The sequence below is a fragment of the Patella vulgata genome, chromosome 5 (genome assembly GCF_932274485.2).
Source record: "Patella vulgata chromosome 5, xgPatVulg1.2, whole genome shotgun sequence".
NCBI classification, from domain to species: domain Eukaryota; kingdom Metazoa; phylum Mollusca; class Gastropoda; family Patellidae; genus Patella; species Patella vulgata.
Window position 1 is genome coordinate 54,357,111 of NC_065883.2, and position 15,320 is coordinate 54,372,430.

Here is a 15,320-nt window from a genome sequence, read left to right on the forward strand (position 1 = left end):
AGACATGATCGATTTGGGGGTGGTTCTGTTATGGTGTGGGGAGGCATCACTGTTGCTGGAAGAACGGCTTTACATGTTGTTGCAGGGCGTGTTACAGGCCAGTACTACCGGGACAACATCTTGGCAGTCCATGTTGTGCCGTTCGCACGACGTCATGGCCGCCGTTTCATCTTCCAGGATGACAACGCAAGATGTCACAGGGCCAGGATCGTTACAGGTTACCTCAAACAACAGAACATCACCACATTACCTTGGCCAGCACTGAGTCCCGACCTCTCCCCCATCGAGCATGTCTGGGACATGCTTGGACAGAGGTTACGTCAACGTCAACAACGTCCTGCCAATGTCCAAGAACTTGCTGCTGCGTTGCAACAGGAATGGGACAATCTGGACCAAAATGACCTTAGACGTCTCATTAGGAGTATGCCACGTCGGATCAATGCTTGTTTGGCAAACAGAGGAGGATTTACCCGTTACTGACTTGGTTGTGATGCTGTGGTAACTTTGCTGTTTGACCCCGGGTATCATTTTACCCTTATAATGGTCAGTCTGTGCCTTACTTAGTCTAACGATCATTTGGAATAAATCGATGAATGTGAACTTCATTTCATTTTGTCATTTGTTTCTTCGTCAGTTTCATTAGGTGACTTTAATAACACTTAAAAATCAAATATCCCCTACTTTTTTTGAATAGTATATTATATGATTTCGGCGCTGTCCTTTCTGTGACAGTTCCTGGCCACTATGTCTCCTTCCTTAAATCTTTGACTTGAACAGGATCTCCTGGATAATATTCTCTTAAAGGAAGTCTCTTATCATGATGTAATTTCTGATCGCTTTTTTTATTTAGAACATTTTCTTTCAAATTAGGTTTTACAAGCGATAATCTTGTCCTTAACTCACATCCAAAAAACAGTTTGGAAGGAGTACATCCTGTAGTGGCGTGTGGCGTGGAACGATATGCGAGTAGGAATGTGTCAATAATTTGTTGTAAGGTCCGGCCACTAGATTTACTAGCAGTAAGTCCACGTTTGAACGACTGAACCATGCGTTCGGCTGCACTATTACTGGCTGCATGATATGGTGCGATTAAATTACGTGTTTGACATTGTTCTTCTTTAAAAATGTTTGAAACTCCTCACTAACAAACTGAGGTCCGTTATCACTCACAATTTGAGACGGTATGTCATATTTACTGAATAAGTCTCGTATTGCAGTAATCGTTGCGGTTGAAGTTGTACTTTTCATATGAATCACTTCTGGCCATTTAGAATATGAGTCAACAATGATTAGAAAATTTTGCCTATTTTTCTCAGCGTAATCGATGTGAACTCTATACCAAGGTGCACTAGGCCATATCCAGGGCATTAAGGGAGCAACTGATGGAGAGTTGCGTGTTTGTTGACAGCTTGAACACTGACGTACTAAAGTTTCTATCTCTTGAGTGATGTTGGGCCACCATACGTAGCTTCGTGCTAAATCCTTCATACCAACCATACCTGGATGAGATGAGTGTAGCTGGTTTAGAAGATCTTGTTGATATTTCTCTGGAACAACTACTCTTAATCCCCATAAAATACAATCTTGCTCCATGCTTCCGTTGAAAATAAGGTTTCAAACGTTCATCTTGAACCTCTATCGGCCATCCATTCCTATTAAAATCTAAAACTCGAGAGGTAACCTTATCAACGTGTGTAGCACGCCTGATCTCTTTACTTGTCACTGGGAAACTATCGAGAATCTTTTTTCCTGTATTGAAAACAGTCTCTTCAAGATCAGATGATTTACTCGTACAAGGTAACGGTAACCTTGATAAAGCGTCTGCAAAGACATTATCCTTTGACGAAATATAATGGAGTTCATAATCGAAAGCAGATAACTGTATTGCCCACCGTTGTAAGCGTTGTGCTGCAAGAGTTGGGATAGCAGTCTTTGGTCCCAGGATACGTTGAAGTGGTTTATGATCTGATAGAATCTGGAAGAAACGACCATACAAATACGTTCGGTATCTTTTTAATCCAAAGATAATTGATAAAGCCTCTTTATCCAACTGGGCGTAACCCTTTTCATGTTTGTTCAGACTACGTGATGCATACGCTATAGGTTGCTGTTTACCATTTCCATCCGTATGAAATATAACAGCACCTAATCCGTAAGGAGATGCGTCTGCTGCCAGCGTTAACGGTAATGTTGCATCGTAATGAGCTAAAAGTTTCTCTGAGCTAATAAGTTCCTTGATGTCGTTAAAAGCACGTTCACACTTCTGCGACCACTTCCATGGTTTATTGCCTAACAGTTCATTTACAGGGTACATCTTCGATGATAAGTTTGCTAGAAACTGCATGGAAATTCACCATACCCAACCATAAGCGAAGCTCTGTAACGTTGGTTGGTGTCGGAGCCTTACGTATAGCCTTTGCCTTATCTTCCGTGGATTGAATACCCTGCTCAGATAGTCTACGTCCCATATATACAACACTTTCTTTCATGAAGCCACATTTTTCAGCCTTGACTCGTAGTTTATACTTGCTGAATCGTTGGAATACATTTTCCAAATTACGCAAATGTTCATTTTCGTCCTTCCCGGTAACTAGAACATCGTCCATAATTGCGCATGTACCATCAAGTCCTGATTTCACTTGTTCGATAAATCGCTGCCATATGGCTGGACTAGACGAAATTCCATAAGGAAGACGTGTATATCTAAACAACCCTTTTATTGTATTCACCGTAACAAGTTCCTGTGACTTCTCATCAAGTCGCATCTGTTGGTAGGCGCACTTTAAGTCTATTTGGCTGAACTTCTTTCCGCCAGCCAATTTACTGAATACCTCTTCTGGTGTTGGTATAGGAAATTGGTCAGTGTGAATAGCTTGATTTACGGAAACCTTGTAATCTCCGCATAGTCTCACGGTTCCATCAGTTTTCAGATGGGGCGTAAAGCGAAAGGTACAGATCTTGCTCGATGGAAGACTGGGATAGCGTCAGCCTTTAAATGCAATGTTGCTTCTACACCATTTACGTAACTTTGACCAGGTTTAAAAATATCACTATATCTGTCCTTTAATTCTGATAGCTTTTCTCTGACTCTAAATTGCCCTTCTCCAAGAAGTAATTTTGGCCAATCAAATCGTATATCTCGTAACCAGTTTTTGCCAATCAGTGGGGTGCGGAATTATCAGCGTCTACAATAATTAATAGTAGTCGTGCACTTTGATTTTCGTATTCTACATCTACGTGAATTTGACCTAAAACTTTTAATTTAGCACCATTGTAGGCATGTAGAACTCTATCAACCTCTTCAATTGGTATATGACGTAAATGTTGTCTGTAGTCGTTTTTACCCATAATGGCTATAGAAGCTCCAGTATCCAGTTCCATAGAAATAGGTGAACCAGATAATGTAACTGGAACTTTAATTGGACCATGATACTGCTTACTCGACTGTGTGACTTTAAGAATTGATCCAATAAAATCATCAGAATCATTGTCGTCTGTACCGGTATCAACATTGTTCACTTTAGAAGAGAATTGATGCTGTTTGTAATATTTCTTCTTCCAATTCCTACCACTAGGTTTCTTCTTTGACGGAGGTGATCGTTTTTATACGCCCACATTTTCATGTGCACGTATTATGCCGTCGCCCCTGTCCGTCCGGACGTCCGTCCACAATTTGTTTGTGGACACTCTAGAGGTCACAATTCTTATCCGATTTTGACGAAACTTGAAATATAGGTTTATCTCCAAAAGATCTCGGCTGCTTTTGATATTGGCATGTATCGGATCGAAACTTCATGGATTATGGCCCCTGTTTGTACGAAAAATCACGTTTTTAGCTTGTGGACCCTATAGAGGTCACAATTTTTATCCAATTTTGTTGAAACTTGCAATGTAAGTTTATAACCCAAAGATCTCGGTTCCTTTTGATATTCGCGCATATCGGACAATAACTTCCTGAACTATGGCCCCTGATTGTACGAAAAATCGCGTTTTTAGCTTGTGGACCCTATAGAAATCATAATTTTTATCCGATTTAAAAACCCGCATTTTTATATCACCGTTACACCCTACGGACGACTGAGTTCGAATTTCGTGAAAATCGACCCAAAATTGACAGACAAAATGGCCGCCGTTCGTTCTCAAATAGCGTAAGAATATGGTATATCAAGGTTGTGGACCCTATAGAGGTCACAATTTTTATCCGATTTTGTTGAAACTTGAAATGTAAGTTTATAACCCAAAGATTTTGGTTCCTTTCGATATTCGCGCATATCGGACCATAACTTCCTGAATTATGGCCCCTGATTGTACGAAAAATCGCGTTTTTAGCTTGTGGACCCTATAGAAGTCATAATTTTTATCCGTTTTAAAAAACCGTATTATTATATCACCGTTACACCCTAAGGACGACTGAGTTCCAATTTCGTGAAAATCGGCCCAAAATTGACAGACAAAATGGCCGCCGTTCGTTCTCAAATAGCGTAAAAATATTGTATATCAAGGTTGTGGACCCTATAGAGGTCACAATTTTTATCCGATTTTGTTGAAACTTGAAATATAAGTTTATAACCAAAAGATCTCGGTTCCTTTCGATATTTGCGCATATCGTACTGTAACTTCCTGAATTATGGCCCCTGATTATACGAAAAAGCGTGTTTTTAGCTTGTGGACCCTATAGAGGTCATAATTTTTATCGGATTTAAAAAAAACGTATTATTATATCACCGTTACACCCTATGGACAGCTGAGGTCGAATTTCGTGACAATCGGCTCAAAATTGACAGACAAAATGGCCGCCGTTCGTTCTCAAATAGCATAAAAATATGGTATATCAAGATTGTGGACCCTATAGAGGTCACAATTTTTATCCGATTTTGTTGAAACTCGAAATGTAAGTTTATAACCCAAAGATCTTGGTTCCTTTTGATATTCGCGCATATCGGACCGTAACTTCCTGAATTATGGCCCCTGATTGTACGAAAAATCGCGTCTTTAGCTTGTTCTCTATCCATCTCTCGAAAATGTGGGCGTATCCTGCCTGGCAGCCGCTGGTTTACATTCTGAACGTAGGTGTCCCCTTTGTTTAGATTTGTAACATGTAGCGTTAGCGTATTTGCAGTCATTCGTGCTGTGGTTTGACATGCCACATCGTTCACAACGTCTGCGATAAGAAGGTCGATGATAGGGTGGCTGTACTTTATGAACCCTTTCTCCCTCAGCCAAAAGATCTTTTTACGTTCTGAGAGGCTGCCTCATCTGCGAGAGCGATGTCCAAAGCCCTTGTGTCAAGATTTTCTTCTGGGTGCTTTCGTTACTAATTCCAGCAATAAATGTGTCTCTCAAATTCTGGTCCAAGTTGTCAGCCCCTGCAAATTCACAATACATATCCCCTTGTCGTAAACTAGAAGCAAATTCCGTAACAGTCTGTGCGTGTGTCTATTTCAACCGGCGTAATTTGTTCCGTTCGGCTACCACCAGCGTTTTTGACTTGTAATGTTTCTTGAGAAGCTCTGCTATCTCATCGTAAGAAAGCTCATCAGGTGGTTGGGGAAATGCCAAATCTGTCAGAGTCTTGAAGACTTTTGCACCAATGCTGCTCAGTAAAATCGCTTTACGTGTTGCCCTGTTGTCTCGATTATTGTCCAGGTCTATAGCGATGAAATACTGCCCGATTCTGGCTAAATAACAGGCAATAATCTCGTCAGCCGGTACAAACGCTTCGCAGACATCTTCGTGCGTTAATTATCCAATCCTCGTCGCCAATTGTTAAATATTACCATCGTAATTCCATATTTAAAGGTTTATTCAATACGGTACTTGGAAAACAATATGTCAGCGTCCATAACAACAAGAATGATATGCCAGATAGGTCACTTGACATTAAGATAACTCTTAAGGTACTGCCTATAGAACAGGAGTGACACTACAACTGACTGTGATATTATTATAGAGTCTAAATACACTACAATAACAGTAAATTATTTGCACAATTCGATATGTGGTCGAAGGGGAATAACAGATTTGAACACTATTTGACAGTAAATTGACAATTTGTTGTGAAAAAAAAACTATTTCAAATGGCATTTCTGTTAATATACAGCTCAAATAATGTAAACTGACATATGGTTGTATTTTTACAGTACGTGTGATGTAATCTTACATGTGGCCAAAGAGGGAATAACCGATATGGCCACTATTTGAAAGTTATTTCACAATTTGCTGTAAAATAATAATTCAAATGGCAATTCTGTTAATTTCTGTTAATGTACAGCTCACATAAAGTAAACGGACATAATTTTATAGCTGTATTTCTACATTAAGTTTGATGTAATCTTACATAAGCTTTGTATTCATATGTATTTACATCGTTCTAAAAGTAAATTAACGAACTATGTGATATTACAAATCGGACACTGTATTTTAAGTATAACAATAAATATACATATAATTTTATAACAGTTTAATAGGGATCTTTTACGTGCACACTAACGTGTACACGGGACCTCAGCGTTTCGTCCCATCCGAATGACTAGACAGCTATCCTTGTCCGGCCCTCCGTCCTGCATCACATGCAGTGGTATTTTTACATTACAGCGTTATGTTAACGAAATTAATTTTTCACTGTAATTTTACATTTATTTTTAACAGTATAATAGAAATCATGTACTCACATGTGTTAATCTGTAGTATAGGGGTTCAATTTAAGAACAATGGGTGGAAGATAATCATGGGATAGATTTAAGAAAATAAATGAAGTTAATGGCCAATTGTTACTTATTGACTATTAAGTCGAGGAACGTATTTTTTTTTTTTTTTTAATAAATAGTTTTCCATTAATTTCCTTTTCGTGATGTCATCGGTTTTCATTTTATAAAAAGGGAAAATTGGGAATATTACTTGTAGGTAAAGGTATGTCTATTTACAAACATTAGAATCCCGTAGATGGTTGCGTACTCTATCCCGTAGATGCGTGCCCATCTCCCCTATGTAGAAATTTAGACACCTATTGCAAGTCAAGATATGTTTAAGATGTTTTGTGTCACATTTCATATTGTCGTTGACACTAAACGTAAACTTATGAAAATTATATTTGTTATTTGGCGTAATGGTCGCAACATGAGTAGCGACAAAGGTAATAATATTATCCGAACTGTCTTTTGCTTTAGTAGCCCTCAATGTTTGGATATCAATTACCAAAGCCTTATTTATCCCAACTTCTATTACTTCGAAGGGGTAATGCTGTTTCAATAAATTTCTTTATAGCTCACCTAATCTGAGAATCCGGAGGTCTTCATCTATCACAATTGTGCATATTTTTCTAGCTAAAGACGAGTGTATATTATGGCGTGGGTGACATGATTTATAAGAAAGATAGTTTTTGGTGTCTGTTTCTTTAGAATACATATCCGTTATAAGGAGTTATCCCCTTCGTTTCACTAGAACGTCAAAGAATGCGATTTGCAGATCGTTTCAATTGGGAATTTGATATTTAGATCTAAATCATTCATTATTTGTTGCAAATCTGCAACGTTTCCAATTCGCTCATTCCAAATACAGAATATATCGTCTAGGAATCGTTTCAACGGATTTGCTAAATATTCATTTTCTACAATTGAGAAACATTTTTCCTCAAGAAATCCCATTGTTAAATTACTTAATTGTGGTGCCGCCTTGGTACCCATCGCTATACCAAGAATTTGTTTGTAATTTGTTGGGGGGTTGGATGGGCGAATGGTTAGCACGTGCGCACTGTATCATAAAGCCTGTCACTGAGTCAACTGGCGTGGTTTCGAATCCCCAGTTGTACGTGACAAGGTGTAGGGTCGCCTGTCAAACCTCAATGGTTACGAAAACGTCGCCGTCGTTCAGATTTTGGGGTAATCTATTAACAAACTCTATTTCATCCCGAATAACAGATTTTGCATTTGGCACGTACGGCTTAAGTAAGCTATCAAAAAGATTTGAGAGTCTATTCATAGGGCAGCACGGACCGGCAATTATTGGTCTGAATGGGAGATCGTCTGGCTGGAAAACACTGACGAATTCGGCATTTTGGTGTTTAATAGACTCTTTGATCATCTTGGATTTATGGATTTTTGGAAGACCATAAAACTGACTTGTTTTATATTCGAATTTTAGGAGATAATCCTGTTCGTTGTCCGTCAGTTAGTTTTTATGATTTTGAATCAAGCCGTTTATTAATCCCATTGTTCTTTTATCATGGTTCGAATCTATGGTTGTATACACCCGTTGTATACTTCAAGTGTGTTAAGGACGTTTCTCTCATAATATTCCACATCCGGATGATAACATGGAAGAATTTTGAGCACACTGTTCCTTCTTCGACACATTTGATTTTGCGTTGCGGTTTATAGAGAGTGTCAACTTGGTTAAATAGTCGATGAAATTGTCCAGCGTCACGTCCTTGCCCCGCCTGGGGTTGAAGTGACTTTTGTTCCTCACAATATCCTCTGGCGCAGTGTCTTCTCTGTCACACTCTTGTGTTGTTGCGATATTCGTTAACAGAGTTTTCGTCTTCACATCATTTTCCTTGCTATATTTTTTGATCTGTATCAGATCTTTAAGTAACATGTTTGTTTCACTTGACTTGATGAGAGGCTATTCTGCGGTTTTAGTTATCAGATCAACTAGTCAAAGTCAAAGTTCCAAGAGTTAGATTGACTGACATTTCGGAATTAAAGAACTTATGAAATTTGTTGTTCTGTCATCAATGTGCCAGAACTGCTCCACATCATTTAATGAACGGTACAATTCGTAAATAAAACTCGGCTACTCCTTCGAAATTGGTGAATCTGCAGCTTTGAGAGTTTTAGAACGACACGGCCTTAATGGTAGCAAAATCAAGATATTACAGATACCGAAAGGTAGTTATGATCTAGATCAGGGATGTCAAACCAGTGGCCAACAGGGTAGATCTGGCTCACCAAGGGTTTAAATGTGGCCCACGGAACAAATTTCAACAGACTGACGCTAGCGGTGGAAATCATTTATTATTGTTATCCGGTTTCAGTAAAACTCTGAATTCTGTACTGTATTTAATAGATATCATGGAGAAAATAAATTGATACACGAATTTACTTCACATATTCCCATTCAAATCGTGTTCAAGCAATAAATAAAATCCTCTTTCGGATTTCTTTTTTTGTCTAGTTTAAGTTACGTATATGGCGACATGCTTTATGGTGTATTTCTTAAAGTACGGGATTTTCCTATCGTTACAGGTAACTATTGTTAGAAGTCTGCTCATGTTCTCCCGAGAACAGAATAATGATAACCCACGGAACCGATACCATGATTAAAACAGCAGAATTCATAGCAAGAGCGAAGATTGGTAAAATTATTGTGTTCACTGGTTCTACCAGAGACATTTAAGAACTCGGATGCAGAATTCAATATTGGATTTTGTTTGGGAGTTTTAAAATCAATTCACCGACCAACCGTGTATGTGGCTATGAATGGACAGCTGTTTCTATGGGATCAATGTGGAAAAGACGATGCCACAGGAAAATTTCGAAAACATTAAATGCTTTCTAACTTCTACGTCTCCTTCAGATATTTTTAAATTATGTTAAAACATCTATACAATTTAGTTTATTATTACTATAATTTCATTTTTAAAGCGCCACATTATAGCAAAATTTATTCCTAAGCGTTGTAAAGGCGTTGTATGTTTGCAATTTAATTGTTATGACCAGAAATTCAGATTTATCATTGTTCAGTTTTAGTTTGTTGTTCAGCATCCATTTACGAATGACAGCGTAAGACTATTTTCCAGCTTCCTTAAGGATAATGCCACAGAATCGGGGTTACCAAGAGCAAAAATGTTGTATATCTGAGTATCATCAGCGAATCCCTGGTTGAACACACTGCGTTTTCTTACTAGCTGACCGAGTGGCAAGATACAGATGAGAAAGAGAAGAGACCTACCACAGACCTTTGGGGAACGCCAATAGTTAATGATTTAGATTTGGAAACTGATCTCTTGCATTGAATTTTCTGTGGGTTTTTTCTGCGGGTACGATGTCATCCATTGCAATACAACAGCATTAACCCCATTAACAGTTTCTAAACACTTGAACAAGATCTCATTATCTAACGTGTCAAAGGCAGGGCGCAGGTCTAAGATGATGAAGTGAGCGATCTGGTTTCTGTTGATTGCTAACTTTATATTAGACATATAACATTGTTTGTAAACTAATGAGGTTTTAATTGTGATTTGGAACTTGTGGGGTTTTTGCTGTCGTGGATATGTGGAGGTAAATTGTTCCACAGTCTGAAACCACGCCTGAAAAATCGGAGGAACATTCTGGGCCAACACATCAGCGAACCAGAGACTCCCATGCTAGCGATCTAGCTTCTTACTCGCCGAGCCACCGCGGTTCCCCGTGTAAATCAGGAATTAGTTGTATTGTTTATTAAAATAAATAAATAACAATTTTGTTAATTTAACTTTTAACAATCTAGTAAGAAATACATAACTTAAAAAGTAAACTGCTATGCTGTCTAATTGACCGAAAATATTTACAAGAACAATACAATCGTGTGAAATTGACTAAACAATAACACCAATTTGAATGTAATGAGTCACAAAGATTATCATTAATTTGACGGTTGTACTAACATGATGTTCAGGAATGCAATGTATAGCAATGTAAACTAATTTAAGTGAATCTTACCTACCACGTTAATGAAAATTGTCTATACAATATAAATAACCAATGTTCTAAACTTAGATTAGTTAGAAAGTAGCGACGAAACTGTAAGATTTTATTTCTTGAAGGTGATTGAGCTTCGTTGATTTTATCTTCAAAGGCCACATGTAAAACATGGTAAATGATAGAGCCTACGAAGCGAGGCCGCTGTTGATCGAGGCCGCAGGCCGCGTGTTTGTATTTTGGTGCAGTCTGGATCACCCAGTTCCTAGGCAAATTTCGAGTAATGGATAGGTTTATAAAGGGACTGGGTGATACCGACTGCTACAAACAAAAGCAAAAGGGAATTCCTTTGACCTCATTTCGTCTTTCTTCCGGTCCGTCTAAGATACGAATAGCCAAGTGATCACGCTTCAAGTTTGATTTGTAATTAATAACGCTGTAAAATGACCAATTTAATTACAGTGGAAGGTGTATAATGATCAAATAACGTCTGTTGGCAATAAATACGACGGGAAGTGTTAGAACTAGTGAGTATTATGAGATGATAGCAGACGAAATGTCAACAAGTCAAAACAAAATGGCAGCTGATACACCTTCTTATTACTGTAATATATATTCAAAGAGTAGTAAGAAGTTTTATTTTAATCCCTTCAAGTGCCTGTGGAAAAAGATCTTGCATAACAGAAACAAAACACTTCGAAACCTGTTTCAAAAATACGTAAAAACTGTCGAAATCTCTCCGATTTAGTTTCACAACGATTGTTATACAAAATGAAACTAGTTGTCCGAAAAAAAACAATTGAATAGTTTTATGGCTGGACTCCATTTGATGGACACACCCCCCCCCCTCCCCTGCACGGAGCCTCCGGTCCATAAGACACGGAGTTCCGTGACGATCGGTTCTCCAACTTTGATTCAAAAGCGAATGGACGTATAATACTTTAATTTACTATTATCTTTTTTTTTTAAATATATGCGATACATCTTACATCACACGGTGAGAGACTATTTCGTGCAATCGACGTAATTCTGGCAGCTGGCATTCGATTGTACTGTGGATACTATCAGCATCCATCTGGGTATGACCACACTACACGCGAAACAAAACCGATAAGACAAACCGGCGGACAAGACAAACTACATGGACATTGCAAGAAATAGACAACAAATAATATCAATTCAAGTAGTTATAATCTGTTGAACAACGAACGACTCGAGGCAAGGCATAATCAAAACACATAATTTGTTCTGATTCTTTGTCCTCTTTACAAGCAATTAGCAATAAACAGCTTAATCACCCATTGATAGCAGACATTTATTGTTTGCTATTATCTTACGAGTTCATCAGCAAGGACATGGTCCTTCGCTGGCTCGCCATATGAATATCAAAGGGAATGACCAAGCAGACTCAGCTGCAAAGTATGCTTTTTTAGATCTTCCATAATCGGAACCATTCACTGATTTTAAATCATCCATAAAGCAGTTTATATGCGACCGCAGGCAACGGTCTTGGGATCTTGCAGGCACAAATAAATTTCATCACATCAAGCCTCTCTTAGGAGACTGACCAAGCTCCTACAGAACCAACAGGAGGGCGAAGTTGTTTTGTGTCGCTCTCGCATAGATCGGTCATACATTTTTAACTCACATTTTCATATTAAAGCGAGAGCCTCAGCCAGAATGTGAACATTGTCATGTTCCTTTGACAGGTACATTTTGATTGAGTAGATCACGGTATGACCGTTGTCAGTCACCACACCAGTTGTTTGCCCAACCGGGTCTATATTGTAATGCAGTAGATTTTTTAAGAGACGAACTTTTATTCAACATTTTGATTGTATATAATTTATCATTTATTCCGTTTTAGATATTTATATATGTAAAAGATTTGATATATTTATGTTTAATTATATTTTCTGTGATAATGGTTTTTATTTACATATATAAGTACATATCTGTGATATTGTTTTAATTTGTCTCGTTTATTTGGCGCAATATAGCCCGGTTGGAGCTGATGTGCCATCAGTCACCGTATATAATACGTGTCTCAATATTCCTACCTAAATGAAAAACATTATCCACTAGACCGGGCGCGAACGAGAAGTCGAGGATTTTCAAAGACGGGGTAGCGAGAAGTCCAGGTCAAAATAATCTCGTTTTTCGGGACCAGATCCTCGCCCTGTTTCGTCGCGTTCTCGCACTCGACTATATTAGAAAAAGCTCACCAACAAGTAGACAAACAGAGGATATTCCCAGGGAAGGATATAGGAAAGCATCATATACATATTTCAAAAAAGTAGATGTTGAAATATGCCAATCTGCATTAAAAGGTATTCTATGTATTAAGACGAAACAACTTCAGTATGTTCGAAAATGTACCGTACCACCAGTAGACCAACGAGATAAACATGGTAATCATGCCACAAAGGAAGAAAATACACGACAGACCATAAGACAACATATTACAGAATTTTCTAAAGCGATGCTTAAGTTTACCATAACGAAAATTTAAATATATGGAATGAAACAATTGCAATAAGATGGTCGTCTGAGGTTAGCAGCTTCCTTAATAAAATACTGATAGAAAGAAAACGGGATGGAGTAGAAAAACTGAATTTATTTAGGAATGGATGTATTGAAGGCTATATACAGAAATAAACCATTATGTCTTACATCGTGGTCATAATGTTTGCCAAATAACAGGGACTTTAGCTGTATTTAGAAGCGTAAAAAAATTGAAAACCGGTGATACCTTCTGACTGGAAGAATATCACAGTCGAGAGTCGTCCTAGCCAACCTTTTAATGTTAATTCTATAGAAAATGGAGATATCGTTGATTATAAAGCTGCTACTGAGAAATTTTCAAAGCTACCTTTAAAGGAAAGGGTGGCGAAACAGGTAGGTTCAGGGATATTGTCTGGTTTTCGTATGGAAGAAGTCAGGTGGACGATGCTTCATTCTCTAATAATTCCAATTTGGTTGAACATCCAGATGAGGTATGGGTGAGATACAGCATGAGCGTTTTTGTCTAAAATATTGCAGAAATGCATTGCTTCTTAGATAAAGGCCCATCTATATGATAACTGTTTCTATGAACCATTTCAAAGTGCTTATAAACAATTTCACAGTACCGAAACCGCTTTAACCCGGGTTTGAAATGATGTTTTAATGGAAATTAATAATAGAAAATGTACATTTTTAATTTTATAAGATTATCTACTGCTTTCGACACGGTGGCTCCTTCGATTCTTTTAAGGTCCGTTCATACTACATCCGTATCCGTATCTGTAAATACGTGCGTGAACGTACTGGTATACTTTAGTTACTTTTAGAGAAAGGGTTCAAATAGAATCTGGCACATATTGCGCACAAAAACAAATGCGTCCGTCAAGCCGGATTGATTGCTCCCAGAGCGTATTTTTGTAAAGTGCGTCCGGCATTTCGGCTAGTGAACCGAGCTTTAGCCAATCAGTGAGTACTTTCCCTAAATTTCCCTCATAGCACATTGTATGGCGTATGCCCGTCTTCATTAGCCCAGTTCGGAGCAGAACAGTAGGACGTTAAACCCCATTTCATTTCGTTTATTACATCAGCTCCCAAAATAGAAACTCAATCCATTCCAAGAAAAGCCTGGCCTTGTGTGCTGTGTCCACAACATGGACAGGACAGAGGAAATAATCATCCTTGTGGAGAGAAATCCCATACTCTATGACAAAACAGATAACAATTACAAAGACACAACCAAGAAACAAGATGTTTGGAAAGAACTTGGGCGAAAAGTTGGACTGACAGGTATGTGATTAAAAAAAATACGCGACTTTATTTAAACACATTTTCACTTTTTAGTCCTTTTTAGTTTGACAGAAATATATCAAAGCATGATGATATTAGAAAGTCAGAGTCTGACATTTAAGCAGTCTCTAAATTGGTCTATTTCTGGGTGTAGTCCTATGCCACAGAACTTTATGTTTGTCTGTTTGTTTGGTTTTTTTCTTCAGTACATGTATTAACGTCTATGGATAGAAAGCTGTGATTTATACTATTCTTAGGGGCAACCCACCGCACAAACTGTCCGGCAGTGGTCATTATGATTCCTGTGGTGGTACTGAACAACTCCAAAGCTGTTTTAGGTGGTACATATTTCAGCTAATCTAGCCTAGCTTTGGTCTGGAAATTAGATAACTCTTTGTCAAGGATACTCCATCACTACAAATGTCTGGCAATTACATAGCTCTGTCAGGGGTACGCCATCACTAGAAATATCTGTTAGAGTGTTTTTGTAATACCTGAAGATGTACGGTACATTGCTGTGCAATTTTCATGTGGTACACTTTTGAGCTAATCTAGACTAGTTGGGGGGCATGGCATACCACACCCACCACCAGAAACCCGGCAGACTTACATTCTGATGATACCAGATATACATACATTAATACCATATAGGAGAAAATTGGTACACTTTTTAGCTAGGTTAACCCCCTGGGCTCCTGCTCTATACTGCTTGATTAATTGGAGTCATTCCTTTACTACGGGAGTGGTGGGGGGATGGCTGAATGGTTAGCTATATCATAAAGTCTGTCATTGAGTCAACTGGCTTGGTTTCGATTCCCCATTTGTACGTGACAAGGAGTAGGGTTTTCTCCG

The 15,320-nt window shown here is 38.3% G+C and overlaps 1 protein-coding gene and 1 pseudogene across 2 annotated transcripts in view; both read left to right on the forward strand.

Annotated features, from left to right (window-relative positions):
* The window catches only part of LOC126821237 (glutamate receptor ionotropic, kainate 2), a 92,152-nt gene that overhangs the window by 38,751 nt on the left and 38,081 nt on the right, over window positions 1-15,320 (forward strand). The window lies entirely within an intron of this gene.
* On the forward strand, window positions 8,789-9,544 carry LOC130012900 (uncharacterized; annotated as a pseudogene).